We start from the raw sequence: 15,413 nt of genomic DNA, 5'->3' as shown, positions 1-15,413 counted from the left end.
AATTACTGATATAAAAAATTTTTTATTAACACAATAAGCGAGTCATTACATAATAAATACTTTATTAATTACAAGGACATAGGATTTACAAAAGTAAAATTTTGTGAACCGACGCAAATATAATTGTCATATACTTCATTTTCCATGATTTTTTCTGGTGTAATGTCTTTTGCCGTTTGACTGCAGCAGAACAATGTATTATCTAATGTTTTCTGGTCGCAATACACCACTGGTCTACCGCATGATTGAAAGATTATTTCTGAAAGTACAAAAGTAAATGTTCTCGTTATCAACACACATAAATTCACGTAATACAAATAAAATGAAAAAAGTGTACATACATATTATTCATTTAAATCTGAGATGCTGTTTAATACAAATGTAGGCATTAAATAGATCATTCATCTTTAGCCCTTGTCAAGCATAATAAATAAATTTAAAAAAAGGGAATATGTTTTTAGTTCTTTATTCTTCTATGTAACCAAAGGGTAGAGAATCATAATTTCTAATTAGCCTTCTTTTTGTGTGAACAGGTTTACAGGTTTTGTGTTAATCTTTGACAACTAGTTGGTGATATTCAGTTCTTCGAATAGCTCTATAATTTAAATTAATTGGGGCAGTCTTATTATTCAAAAGATCACAAATAGATTCGAAGTTTATGACTTGAGAGTTTTTATAATTTAAGGTGATTCCTTTTACTTTGCAAACATGCTGCTCCTTGCCATCAGGTGATCGAACTTTAAAGGTATAAAATTTAGGCCCACCTAAGACAAAGTTTTCAATATAGCTGCCAGAACCATAAACTTTGAGCTCATTTGTCATGTTTCATAGTAAAGAGCCTATAGGTTGATGATATTCATCGATCTCGTTGTTACTAGTAAAAATTACTAAATCAGTATTGAAATACAGTACACGACGATCTAATTTTTTAAAATAATCATACAATTTTAAACGTGCCGGTGCTGTTGTGTACGCGGCTATAATAACATTAGTAATAGAGGGGGGGGGGGGGCTATAGCCTCGTCTTTGTACATCCAAGATGCATAAATATTCTCCTGGTCTACTGGCAATATATCAGTAAGAATGTTATCTGGACTTTCAATAATATCCGTCAAAGCTTTCTGGGTATCAAATATTTCGGTTTTGGCATGTTTTGACGTAGTCCGAATTTTCCCCAGAAAGAATTTAAACAGAGCTCAGTTAATGAGCGTAGACCAGGATTTTTTTTATGTTTACAGGATCGGGCTGAATTCCTTCTAAATCGAATATTTGTTTCCTATGCTTTTTATGCTCATCTGTGAATTTGTTTTCTATATGCTTTTTATGCTCATCTGTGAATTTGTTTCCTATATGCTTTTTATGCTCATCTATGATACAATCAGCTGGGTACCCACTGGCCTCACATTTCAGCTTGAAAAACCTGTGCTTATATTATATAAAAAACCCGCCAATTTTTGAGGTCCGGTTATACTGAGTTGTCTCATATTGTCAAATCTCAAAAATTGACGTGATGTTATATCCATTTTCGACAGCCACTTTGAGCTCATCAGAAACCCATGTACCTCCTATTTCTGTTTGCATGGGAACAGTCTTCCTGCAACTGCAATTCGCAGCAGGTTCTGCACAGAGATAACATCAGTTTTCCGTGTCTGCGTACAAGAAGAACAGGCAGGTAACTATTTGTAAGCGGTAATACCCTACATTTAACAAAACCCTCAATGTTACTTAAATCCATATCTGGACCAGCTAATACCTTACACTCATCACCAATAAACTTTTGGGTGGCCTATGGGGAATTTACCATGTTTTGAAAAATTAACCGAATACTTAACTACTATTTACAATATTTACGGTTTTCTTAGACCTACTTCCTCTCCTATTTAAATATTTCCTTCTCCATTCCTCTTCCTCTTTCCTCCTTCTTTCTCTTCTTCTCCATCTTACCCACACCTTCTTCACCCATGCTACTGCTCTTTTGTTCCTTCTTTCATGCAACAATACCTCCATGCTTAGCCAACTCCTTTCCACCTCTTCACATTCCTCGAACCAGTGCTTAACTTTTGCGTCCCTCTAAACGCATAATTCACACATTCTATTCTCTCTAGAAAGCCAGAAACTATTAAAATTCTACATGCAACCGCATCTTATTCTCACTATAAGTTCCTGAATACCTTACTATCCTTTCGCACACAAATATTGCGCTTTCTCCCTGGCATAATCCACACATAGTGCATCCTTATCACTTAATCCATCTTCAATCCATTCGTTCTAAAATACCTTTCACTTTCCACCTCCATTTTTGCACCACTACGTCTGTTCTCCTGCTCCCATTAACACACCCTAATCAGCTTACTTCCCCCGTCTTCCAAAAATTTCTCTTCATATTTGCACGCTCGCCTCCCTGTCATAATCACTAAAGTCGTTCTCCTTGTTTTCCTCCTGACAATATATAGTTCGGCGTATTCTTTGCCAACCCTAGCGTCCACTTTACATACCTCTTCTGTCCCCTATTTACCTTCACCCTATTTACCTCTCCCTCTCCATTAACTTCTTCCTCTAATCCATCCCTGTCCCCTGTCATAATTCCCCGCTAGCCCTTTCTTTCCTCTTTACTTTGACCGCCTCCTCTAGCTTCCACCTATACCCTCCTGGCAACTTTCGCTATACTTTATCCCATTCCTTTCTCTCTACTCGCGTCTCTATCAGTCAAATCACATCAAATTCCTGAATATACCTTTAGAAACCCTCATTTTTCTTCTTTACCCCCGCTACGTTCACGTACAGCACCTATAACAGTCCGCCAGCCTGCTTAACTCCCACCCCACTCTTCTCTTCGTCTCATATTCACATTTTCTCGTCTATTTTTATTTTCCGATACCCTACCTTCGTCGCTATCCCTTCACTCCTCTCCTTCCGAGCCCTGTCATCTAGCATTATCTGCACATCCCTTTTCTTCCTCGTCAAATCTTGATCGATGAAAACCTACTTGTCCTTTATCCTATTTTTGTTACCCTAATTTTTCTTCCCAGCGTTCCAATTCCACCATTTCCACTTCATTCTTTTTTCTCTCCTCCATCCTGACTTTTCCTGCCTTGCCTTTAACCGACCCTATACCCTGTAGCAGCGCTACCACCTCCTCGCTTCCTTCCCCGCTCATTAGCTTCAACCCTCTTATTACCATAATATTTCTCCTATCTTCTCCAGCCTTCTGTCTTCGCTCCATCCTCATCTCCATTGCCCTTATCCTTTCTCTAGCTGCTTTTCCACCCTAGTTGCTTTTGTACCTCAAAGTCTCATCGCATGGCCTAGAAACTCATTGATGCATGGACAGGTTTTGTAAAGTTTTAAGACTTCAAGCAAATAGGCATGCGGCACGGAAGGAAACGCTTGTTTCGCGACTTTTTACAACATCTTTTTTGTTCTTCTGTAAGGCTGTCATTCTCGTCACAATGAGAATATACCTTATCTGCAATGGTGGATGTAAGATATTTATAAATTTTTGAAAGACATGCTATTGGTCGAAATTCAAATTGATTTCGAGCGTTTGGTTTTTTACGCAACATATACGATGGTTGGCGGGTAGGTGGGGTTTTTTGTGGATGGATGGATGGATGAATGCCTGGATGGATGGCCTTGTTGTACGTCAGCACCATACGTGTCGAAGATAAAATTAGATCTATTTTTTCCTACATAAATTTTTTTTAAATTTCCAATAATAAATTCCTTGAAAGGTTCTCTTCTGACGTCATTTCTTTTGATATTTTTTAATGACTATGTACTGAAACTATTTTCTAAATTAAAAATGGTGTTGTAAAATTTTTAAGATTGCAGAATATATAATTTGAAAGCTCTTGTTACAATTTACTGACTTAAAATAAATTCTCATTAATGACAAAAATAAATTCGGTGGAACTTCAATTTAATGCAAGGAATCTGCGAACCAAACATTAGAAAAAATGATACAGTGATGACATGAACATCTACTTTCTGGAACTCTTAAATCAAAATTTAGTGATATTGAAAATTACGAAATACGAAAATTAATATAGTTTATAGGAATCAAGTAGCTTCTGGTTCCCTCGGGAGATTCCGTCCCAACTCGTGTGCGGCCCAACAACCTCTTCGTGCAAGGTCATACCAAGTTCCGTCCAATAATAACAATTCTGTCACACTGTATAGTTGGCTACAAAGCCTATTGTGCCACACCCATGTTTAGTCTCAAGTCAGTATTCCGAATCCGGCCATCTTCGTGGAGTATTTTTGGATCTCGGCGGCTTTCCGTTGTTACAAACATTCTTCGATACCCAAGGTTGTGCATATGTACGGAGCCCGTATATTCCTTGGTATGGTACAAGCTTTTTCTGAGAAGACCTACAGTTTAAGGTGGGTTCCGAAACACCGAAGCTCCAGTAGAAGTACATAAAAAAATTTCCATTGTTACCGGCTCACGCATCAAACCCTAAACCTCCTGCATGGACGTCCGACGCGCCGTCCTAAGAGCCACCGAGGCCTCTTGTCACATTGTATATATGTAATATATTTTTTTATTTGGAAGGAAAATGACTTTTAGTTGAAACGCTATTCTGTTTTTAGATATTCTTGTTTTTCTGTGTAAATTCATACTACATTATTGGTGTTGATCTGTAAATTTGAACTTTTTGGTGTATTTACTGTGTTGTGTTTAGAAAATTGGTCCCGAGTATACAAGTTAGCATCAATCGTTTTAGAGGAATCGGCTTGAAACTTTACCTACAAAAAAATCTCACGACAATAATTATACATCTTGTTCAATATTCGATACTATTTTACTTTCTACTCTCATTCGTTCAATCGAAAATTATATTTCAACTATAAAATTTCGGAAATAAAACTCCAGAGATACTAAGTCTGGTAAAGAATCAATTGACACATGCAACAAACCCACGTGAGTGTATCTGACCGAAGCCAAAGGCTCAAATTTAATGGGAAGGAATATCACCCAGATTAAGCATTTCGCAAGCTTTAAAAGATTCTGATTGTAAGACGTCTAGAATGCAATCAGGAATGCTTTTTAATTGAGGGGCCAATTTCCTTTCGCAATCAATACGGCGCATCACAGATAATCCGGAAACGCAGTTTGACGGACGACGCGAAGTAGTTCGAATACTACATTTTAGCAAACCTCTGCCTACCTGAAGGTCCAAACCTGGACTTATTGGTGGATTTCTATAGTGCTGCGTGACAAACCTAAAAAGAAAATTCGAAGATATAGAATTTCCCTTCCGGTGAAGAGAAAAATCAATTTCCTTTACTCAGGAATTAGTATGGTATGCATTGTGGCTGCCAAACTAACTTATTAAGTAATTGGAAGTGCTTTTTATTTTATTTTTTCATTATTTTTTTCCAAAAAGGTGCTCAGTGGACGGAGAGTGCCAAGTGGATTAAAAACGTTAGTTTATCTAAACAGATCTGGTACGCATTGTAACTGGCAGACCAGTTTTGACAAAACTAAATAACATAAAGAGCATGGGCCTCAAAATTAACGCAAATAGAAGAAAAACTATGGTATTCATTTAACATTAACATGAGATTCTTGCGCATGATATGCTGGAAAACTCTGATGGTCAAATTGAGTAACGAAATAATTCTAAAAGAATGTGGTGCAGAAGAGACGTTAGAGAGAATGCCAAATGAGCAACTAACGAAACAAGTGTATCAAGGTAAAGTAAATGGCAGCGTGCCCAGAGGCAGACCGCGAAAAGAATGGTTAGAATGTGTGAATGAAACTCTAGTTAGAAGAGACATAAGAAGCCACAGATACACGAGAGCTGGCATCGAGAAATGCATGGACATAAAAGAACCTAGAGTAGTATGCCAGGACAGAAAAATATGGCGACAAATAGTTAATAAAAAGAGTATCAGTAGAGGTAATGACGCTTGAAACAAAAGACCTAGGATACTAATGGACTCAAGTGGGGAACCTCACATGACGACTTTGTGTGGATCTTCACTTTGGATGATTACTAGAGAGATTGATCAGCAACCTGAGTCGGAGCAGTGTTGCGGAACGAACGTATTATTTAAATAAATATCACGAGAATTCTAGATCAATCTAAAAATTTTATATCCCTTGTGCACATTACTCCCTTCCCCACCGAGTGAGTCATGCCCATCCCGAAAGGGAAATGGCTTAATAGTGCAATAAAAAATTAGCGACACTGAGTGCAAGCGGGCGGAGAGTGCGGGTTGCTCCGGTTGGACTAGTGCCGAATTATATAAAATTCGACGTTCTGAAAGAAAAGTCCAGTGCCCGGTTTGTAGGAGTGAAAACAGAGAGATACAGCTACGTCTCCCTCTCTTTTTTTTGTTATGTAGTCTGAGGCGTCTAGTACTAAGACTATTTTTCTTGTAGAAGAAAAGTATGGTTTTCGATTTTAAAACAACATCAATAACCTTTCATAACATGCACCATGAATGTAAACGGAGATAATATGCTCAATTCTTACCATCAGGGAGATTTGGAGAACAGAGATCTGCAAGACAGTCCAGCCAACAGGACGGGGTTTCAACCAAATATTTCTGCCCTTATACCCCTATTAAACCTGGATGCAAGTGCAGCCATGAATTCCAACCTAAACAGAACCAGGTTAAAAAATTTCAACAGGATTCTGAAAACTCTTATTCAGATGCGGGTGGCAAAAGTGAAAATTTAACCTGCATCCATGTGATTCAATACCGAATACCCACAACAATCACCGTATAGCTTCCCATTATTGATACTCACAAAGAATATTAATGCCTCTAGTTAATAGAAATGGCAGATGGTTTTCGACTACAGGACATTAAATGAAAAGATTATCGGGGATGCGTATACATTGCCCAATATCAGTTCAATTTTTGATAGACTATGAAATATTCGTTATTTGAGGGTTTTGGACTTGGCAAGCGGTTTCCACCAAATAGAAACACACCCTGACGACAGACATAAAACCACATTTTCCTTAACCATGGGACACTATGAATATCTGCTCAAGTCAATGGAAATTAAAAATTCTACTTTCACCTTTTAGCGCCTCCTAAACGACGCACAGTTGGTCAAAAACACATAATTGGAGGACAAAAATCACAGTTCGGCTGAAATGAAAAACGATATCCTTCTTGAGGATTTTTGAGGTCCCTGAGACCGAATCCAGTGTAAAAATTACGAAATTTAAAATGGCGGACCTTATATAGCGATCGAAATTGCAGAATTCTAGCCAATATTACTACAAATTATTACCTGGAGGTTTTTGAGGTCTCTGAAGCCGACTCCAGTGTCCAAATTATGAAATTCGCAATGGCAGATCCAATACGGCGATAAAAACTGTGGAATTCTAACCAATATTACTAAAAAATTGTTACTTGGGGTTTTTTTGAGGTCTCTGAAGCCGAATCCAGTGTCGAAATTACGAAATGCAAAATATCGGATTTAATATGACGATCAAAATTGTGAAATTTTGTCCAATATCACAAAAAATTATTTTCTGCGAGTTTTTGATGTCGCTGAATGCCAACGAAGTGCAAAAATGGCAACATTTAAAATGGCGACCAATAGTGTGAAATTTTAGCTAATATTATTTAAAATTGGTACCAGGGGGTTTTTTATTTCGCTGAATCCAAATCTGCCACCCAAATTATATCATTCAAAAGTTTCGGTGACCATACAGGTTTCGGAGTGCTTTATTAAAGTGAGCCCTCCCCTGACACTAACAAAGATATTTAATTTTTGTCGAAATCACTTTGATCTTCTGAAAAACTATCAACGCTTTTTAAAGAATTATTTGCTGGTACTTGTGGCAATTTCAAAAGAGCAATAACTTCTTTCGGAAATGGTTTTTATTTCTTTCTAGGACTTTACCATCTATCATGGTCAAGAGCAGAGTATGAGAAATCGAAATGTCACTTAATTCATCATGTTTAATGAACCTTGGCGAAAGATTGTCTATTTGACTCTCCACTTGATCTCTTTTAGATTTAGATACATTAGTAGTCTCTTAAATGAATTAAATTTTTATTGGTGCACAACTTATAGAGGAGACTGGACGATAATTGTTTTACAAGAATATCCCCACTTCACGATCAAAGTCAAATTTGAAAGACATGCGAAAGGTAGCGAGTGCAAGACAGGTCCACTGATTTTGACTAGTCGTTTTGTTAGTTCATTAAGAATTAATATGCAATGGAATTTCGGCTCTTTGTTCAGTTACTGTAATATTTTCAGGGTAACATCTGCTTCTAGCTTCTCTTATTTTATGATAAGACGGATATAAGTCGATATCTCTTGCCTTTGTCCAAGATCTAACATCGAGATATTAATGCTTGGTCAACTTTTCTGTTACAATCATTGCCAATGCCTCGTATTCAGTATAAGGTGTAAAAGTCTTTATACTTTGCCGAATTCCATCAACATTCTTAGAAGAAGGAAGGGCTACTTGCCTTACCAGATTTGCAGCTATCCTATCACCCTCTTAATAAAGATTAACTGATGCAGCTAATGCTAATTCAGAACCACTTCATTTTTTCAATTCTGATATTTTTCATGTTTTTCAATGAGTGGATAAATCATTGTAAGCTTTAACTGGCCGACCTCTCTTAGTATTAGCATGTTCAGGGAGCGCATCTTCAGTTTGAAGATTAACTTTAGTATAAGGATATTCATCTTTCTTCCTGAACAAAGATTTATTTGGGTCATAACCTTATGCCGATGCCTTCGGACCTTATTTAATTTAATTAAAATTTCTTTGCAGAAATTTTTAACACTTTGAAAAACCTTACATTTTGCTTCTTCAGGATGTTTTTCTATTTTCAGATTTTCAATCACATAATCTTGTAACTGATTTGTTTTTATCCTCAAATGACGTTAATCGATTTCTTATTTTATACAAATATAGAAATAAATCTTTTTTTGTGGAAGCGAACTCCATTTTATTTATATTTATTAGTTATTTTTCACTTTAACATTATGGCCACCATGAAATAATTATTTAGATGTTCTAAATATTACTTACAAGTAATGAGAATCACTTTTTCAGATAAAAGGACATATGTGACGTTTTATTCATAGAAATAAAAGAAGGTTTACCATTTTCTCAATTGTTTTGGCCAACTTTAGATATCAAATCTTATCTATCATGTTCTTATTTCGAAATAAACATAAAAACCTATTATTTTTTATAAAAATTTATTTGGTTCAAAAAGCCGCATCTATGCGCACGTAATTCTGGTGTGCTTTTGAAGTATAAATACCAGCTAAAAATATCCATATAGTCCCAATGTCGAAACAATTCGAATCGTCAAAATAAATAATCTCAAAATGATCATTTAAAAAATTTTTTTATTATTTTCATTAAAGAGATCCGCGTTTACTTTATGATATTTATACATGAGCTGTATTTATGTACTTCAAAATAAGCTGGTATATTGAAATTATTCCATCATTGAAGCCCTAATCATTAAAACTATTTCAAAATTAATTTTTAAATAATTGCAAACATTGATTTTTTTCCTCCTATCGGCCCACTGTGCGACGTGTTGAAGGGAATGCTAGATGTCGAAGCTTAAGTTTATTTAGACGACATCATTATTCATTCAAAAACCCTTAAAGATCACGATAAGAGAGCCAGGAAACTTTTTAATTGGCTTCGAAAAGCAAACTTAAAACTTCAGCCGGATAAATACGACTTCTTGAGGATTGAAGTGATATACTTAGGTCATGTTATAGGACAAGACGGTGTAAAAACAAAACCCACAAAAGTAGGTGCAATTATAAATTTTTCGCAACCCAAAACTGTGAAAGCAGTGCGGAAATTCCTAGGGTCTTCAGCTTCCTACAGGAGATTCATAAAAGACTACGCAAAAAAGGTAAAACCTTTAGACGACATTTTAAAAAAAGACAGTGTATGGGTTTCGGGACCTAATCAACAAAAGAGTTTCCACAAGCTTCGTAAATACCCTTGTTGCTTATTTTTCGAAAATAATGTCAAGAACTGAACAACAGTACCCGAAAGCCTACTACTAAGGTGGCGACTTAGAGTCAGGGAGTATCCATATAAATTTAAGTATAGACACGGAAAGTTGAATAAGAGCGTCGAAGCCCTATCAGGCAACCCCGTGCTTGAAGGCAAAGAGTTAGATTCAACAGATTTTTCGAGTATAACTGACCCTGACGATTTAGCTGGATCAAAACTTCCTAAGGATTCAGTTCGAAAACTAGAAACTAAATTCGACGCAATGGAATGTATCGAGCGAGTTATGAAAATTTGAAACCGAAGGAGAAAAACTAAGGTCTTACCCATTACACGTTCTGCAAGAACCCAGCGGGATACGAACCATGAAAATGAGGCTCAAATAGCGTCTACGAAAATTTCAAGAAAACTCAACAGTCGGAAATATGTTCTAAGGAAATTTAGGAGATACGAAGGGTATCCATTCTAAAGAAACGTAGCCCCAATCGTCCAAAATCCGTAGCAAACACGAACCCATAGACAGACCCCTCCGCTGGGAAACCCACTTACTTCAATACTGTGAAAAAATAAACTATCTCTGATCTACCACTTCCTAACGAAGTATGAAAAGTGCCCATACCTAGAGGAAGGCCTAGAGGACCTTCAAAGCATAAAGACACTGACAGTGACGACGCATATGAACCCCCTGCTAAAATAAAAATATCTAACCGCGACGGGACATGTATAGGTAAGTGAGTGTTAAGAAGAAGGGCTAACGCAGTCGGAGACACACTGTTTATCTAGCGACATTTTATCTTGTTCAGATGAAAAAAAAACTGAAAGTGAAGACAGTCCGGACTCAGATACCCCAGTGTTTTAGAGAAACTGCAGCGTATTGCCTCGTTTATAACCAATAATAAATCTCCCGAATGAAATCGTGGCCCCAAAAAGTGCGCCTGCTATAGCACCAAGGTCCAATCCTTGGTTTGTCCCACTTCAGGAAACATATACCGACGTTTACATCGATGGTGCATGTAGCTACAATGGTGCCGGGGAACCGAGAGCAGTAAGAGGCGTATGGCTGAGAACTGAATACCTCTTGGTCAGTGAAAGGTCGCCAAACTAATAGCGAAGCTGAAATCTAGACAGCGACGGTGTCCTTGAAAATAAAATGGCAGACCAACTAGCACGCGAAGCAATAGAGAATATGTATGTAAACCCCGTCTCAGAACGAGATCTCGAACCCGATGAATTAGCCGTAGCTGGCATGCCATAAACCATAGATAATAAAGACAGTAAAATATAAAAAGGATCAATGATCAATAAGGAAGGTAAAATTTTTAAAAAGGTCCTACAAAAATCAACTATGTAGTTCGATAAGTCCCTAAAGGAACACAAAATAGATCCCGCTAATCTAACAAATTTGACCCTGGATTGGAATCATAAAGGCCTGAGGGAAGATAACCGTCAAGAATGCCCATATGTCTCCAAAAGCAAAGCAGACGAAGAACTGTTAAAGAAGTTAGAAGCTATCAACTCATGCCAAGAATACAATGATCACGCATTTGCCAAAGAGTTAACTCATTTTTGAAAAAATATGAAAAAGCAGTTTCTTCAGGAGCTAATCAAGGAAATTTAATTAACTTACCGAGCTCCTCCCAAGACAGGCACGAACCAATAAATGCGGAGCCAGAATCATGCTAATAACATGAAAAGTCAATGGAAGACAGAAGAAAAAGTACGGTGCGTTCTAAATGTCTTCCAGATCATATTGATTCTCCTATTTTTAGGAAAGCATGGCCGCGAAGATCGCTATTCCCTACCCCTGCAGTATCTACCATTCCGAAAGCAAGTTCAACCCCTTTGGTGTCTACTGGATTCAGCTCGGAAAGAGTAAATGAGGTTAGAACTGCAAAAAAGCCAAAAATTCAACTGCGACGCTTACAAGACTTCGAAGCGATAACAGAAGTAAAAACGGGATTCCATAATTTCTCTAGTTCCCAGATAGATTTTCAAGTGACCTATATGGATTCTTCAACCATACCATCCTCTCTTGAACCCATGGACCCATGGACAGAGTCCCTTACGTTCAAAACAGATAACTACGCTCACTTTGTTTCCGGAGATTGTGAATCAAGAAACCCTATCGTTAAGCTCCTAGTAACTACAGAGCTTCTTGATTTTTAAAATCTCTGAAAATGCCGGCCAAAGAATGGCCAAATGCTGATTATTCCTCACGGTCGTTACAAAACCTATTCAATTATTGTAAACAAACAACATGGCGATGTGGTCGATTATGATAACGTAATTAAAGGACTAATAAACCTTCGCGACCTTTTAAAATGTGACAATCAAGTTACGTATCTTATAGCCAATACCGGAGATCTGTTGGGACACCTACCTTAAAATAAAATGATGGAACTATTAGCAGGAATATTCCGGTGTGGCGATAAAACTATCACTTTTTGCCGCGGAAAGATAGAAGTCCCTTCCCCATCCCTGAGACCTAGAATAATTTCCGTATACCATAATAGTTTGATCGGATGTCACAAAGGGATTACAAAAACTTACCGATGCATAAGAGAAAGGTATACTTTTCCAGGGTTGAGGGACGAGATTACGCAGTTTATACGAGGCTGTAAAAGCTGCCTAGAACAGAAACTCGCGCAAGCTTGTACCTGGAAACCAATGCTAGTTACCGATACGCCAGTCGAACCTTTCGACAAGGTCTCCTTAGATACAGTTGGAAAACTGCCTAATAAATCTAATTGAAAACTTTACATACTTACTATGCAAGATAACTTCAGCAAGCATTGTATTGCCGTTCACATACCAAATATAAAGACAACCACAATTGCGCATGCATTTCCAACGACCCTATTTTCACAGTATGGAGCATCAAGGTGTTTTCTCACGGACAGAGGCGCAAGTTTTATTAGTACTCTAATGAAAAAACTGGAAAAGCTCTTTAATGTAAAACAGTTGACCACATCAGGCTATCATCAGCAAACTAATGGATCGCTCAAAAGGAGTCATATTGTGGTAACGAACCACATAAAGCATAATCATAGCGACTATGACGATTGGGACCGATTGCTCCCATTCGCCATGTTCGCTTACACTACTTCCGTGCACGAGGCGACTAATATCACGCCATACGAACTGATATTCGGTCGTGTAGCCAGAAAACTTACCTCTTTTCCGTTAGGCCCAGAATTAGAAACGAACAGGTCTTACCTACGAGATTAGATCGTACGACTTTCCGAGATCCAAAACATAGACGCGATAAATCTAATAAAGGCAAAGCATCGCTCAAAGAAATACTATGATAAAAAGGTAAAACCGATAATGCAAAAATCGGCAGTAAGATTTGTGTATATTATGAAGTGTCATAAAATAAATTTGATAAACGGACTACGGGACCGTTTACTGTTGTAGGATTCACGGGACATAATAATTCTATCCCAGCGAATGAAACCGCTGAAAGGTTTTCCGAATATAAGAATAAGCTCATGGTTGCACGTTGCTAAAAGTCTCCCTCCCCCTTTAAAAAAAGTAAGTTAATTAATTCCAGTCCCTTTTAGGCAAACGTCTTGAAGTTGATGGATAATGGCAACGTACTGCGCCCTTATATTAGTACTTGGCCTGAACATCCATGGCTGTTGTGGGCAGGAACCGAATGGACCAACGTATCAGATCACCCCATTGTGAACTAGCACCGGAATACATATACTTCAAGTTTCAAGGGACAACGAAAAGAGCTACAAATACTTGGAGAGATGCCACATTTATTGATCTATCCAAAATGTCTGATTTCCTGGAATCTTATAAGGAAAGATAGAGAACTCTTGAGGAACTATGTCCCCTGGGCAATGCAGTGGACCATGGCAACAAACGCATGTTGTCCGGGCACAATGAGATAAAATCCATAATCAAGCACTAATCCACACTGCAGATATATTACATTATAAGAGCCAAATCACTGAGCTGATGCAGAACGTAGACCAAATTACAAGCGGTATACCAGATCCGGAACACACCAAAGTTTTCCATAAGTTCCTGCAAACCTTTGAAACTGAAATCGACCAATATATTCGCTCTGCAAATTAACTATTAGATATAACTCACTCCGCGAGGAAAGAGCAACTCCATCCTTCGTTGTTGACATTACAATAACTGCAGCCTGTTATTCAAGACATCCAAAACCATCCAACAAAGCTAAGTTTCCCTATTCCTGCTCTAAAGATCAGCATCACGGAGCTAACTAGAGTAGCATCTACTCTTATCATCCACGAAAAAAATAACCTGAAAATTATTTTAGACTTTCGTCTAGTGGAGAGAATCGCATATGCTATTTACAAATTGCAGGCAGTGCCTGTCATAAACCAAGCTTAAATCATACTGTAGGACGTTCAGCAGTGCATTTGGACTTTTCTCAAATTATGGTGGAAGATTTACAAAGAACCTATCTTTTAGCCCAGAAAGACAATTGTATTGCATGTAAAAAGGTGTTGGGGAATTTCCTCTCTCAAAATAACGTAACCGTGTATGAGACGTCAAGGTATAATTTGTGTGAAGTACAGCTTCGCTATAATTCAACAATTGAAGCTCTGCGAGCCTGCAACATACGGATAAGCTAGCAGGCTTAGCCGAACTAGACAGAACTAAAGAGTACATACCTTATTTTTATTGCCTGGTTAAAAATGTTATTTTTTCATTCTTGACCTTATTTTTATGAATAAACGAAAATCTTCTCGTTCTGTCTCGAAATTATTAATAACATAAATGCATATCCACTATGCCTTATGCTTAACTTAATCTAACTTGTCCTATAATTGCTTCACCTTCTTGTTACTATTCCCTAGCTCGTACAAATTATCATACGAGTTTGCAAGACCTTCCAGGGCTTCAATTTTATTTCACTATTTCTTTTTATGATTTTCCAAGTCACACAACACTAATTTTTTTTTACACACATTTCTTTTGTATCAATTTTTTTATCTATTGTGGTATTTTCCTCCTCCATGACTTCTCTCTTCTCTTTTCTCTTCTAAACTCTTCATCCATTTTTCCCCCTGTCCAAAACCGCTCAGTATCTACCTAATTCTAACTACAACACGCTTCACCTTCTCCACTTCCCCTGTATTTCTCTTTGACACGAGCTCCCTTTACTCGTCACAAATTCGGCATTTCCTTCTAACACATTGCGACGTTTTTCTTTTCCCCTTCTCCTGTAAAAGCAAACTATCCTCACATTTTTTCTTCCTATCTTTACGATTCTCGTCATTACTCTATCCGCTATACACTTTACTTGCATAAAATCCATCTCATCTGAACAAGTTGCACTTAACATCACTACATCCTTTTTCCTTACCTCTTCCCAGAATTCTTCATCTTTATTCATTTACCCAGATACGTTCTAAAACGCTACTCTCACTTCTTTCTTCCTTC

At 37.5% G+C, this 15,413-nt stretch overlaps 1 long non-coding RNA gene across 1 annotated transcript in view; it reads right to left on the bottom strand.

The window, feature by feature from the left end:
* Positions 1-100: 100 nt before the first annotated feature.
* The window catches only part of LOC117169651, a 28,431-nt gene continuing 13,118 nt past the window's right edge, over positions 101-15,413 (bottom strand). Inside the window, exon 3 of the long non-coding RNA XR_004466697.1 lies at positions 101-259. This is a non-coding gene — a long non-coding RNA (uncharacterized LOC117169651). The remainder of the gene's footprint in view (positions 260-15,413) is intronic.

The sequence above is a fragment of the Belonocnema kinseyi genome, chromosome 3 (genome assembly GCF_010883055.1).
Source record: "Belonocnema kinseyi isolate 2016_QV_RU_SX_M_011 chromosome 3, B_treatae_v1, whole genome shotgun sequence".
Classification (NCBI taxonomy): domain Eukaryota; kingdom Metazoa; phylum Arthropoda; class Insecta; order Hymenoptera; family Cynipidae; genus Belonocnema; species Belonocnema kinseyi.
This window is presented reverse-complemented; position numbering and strand designations above follow the sequence as displayed.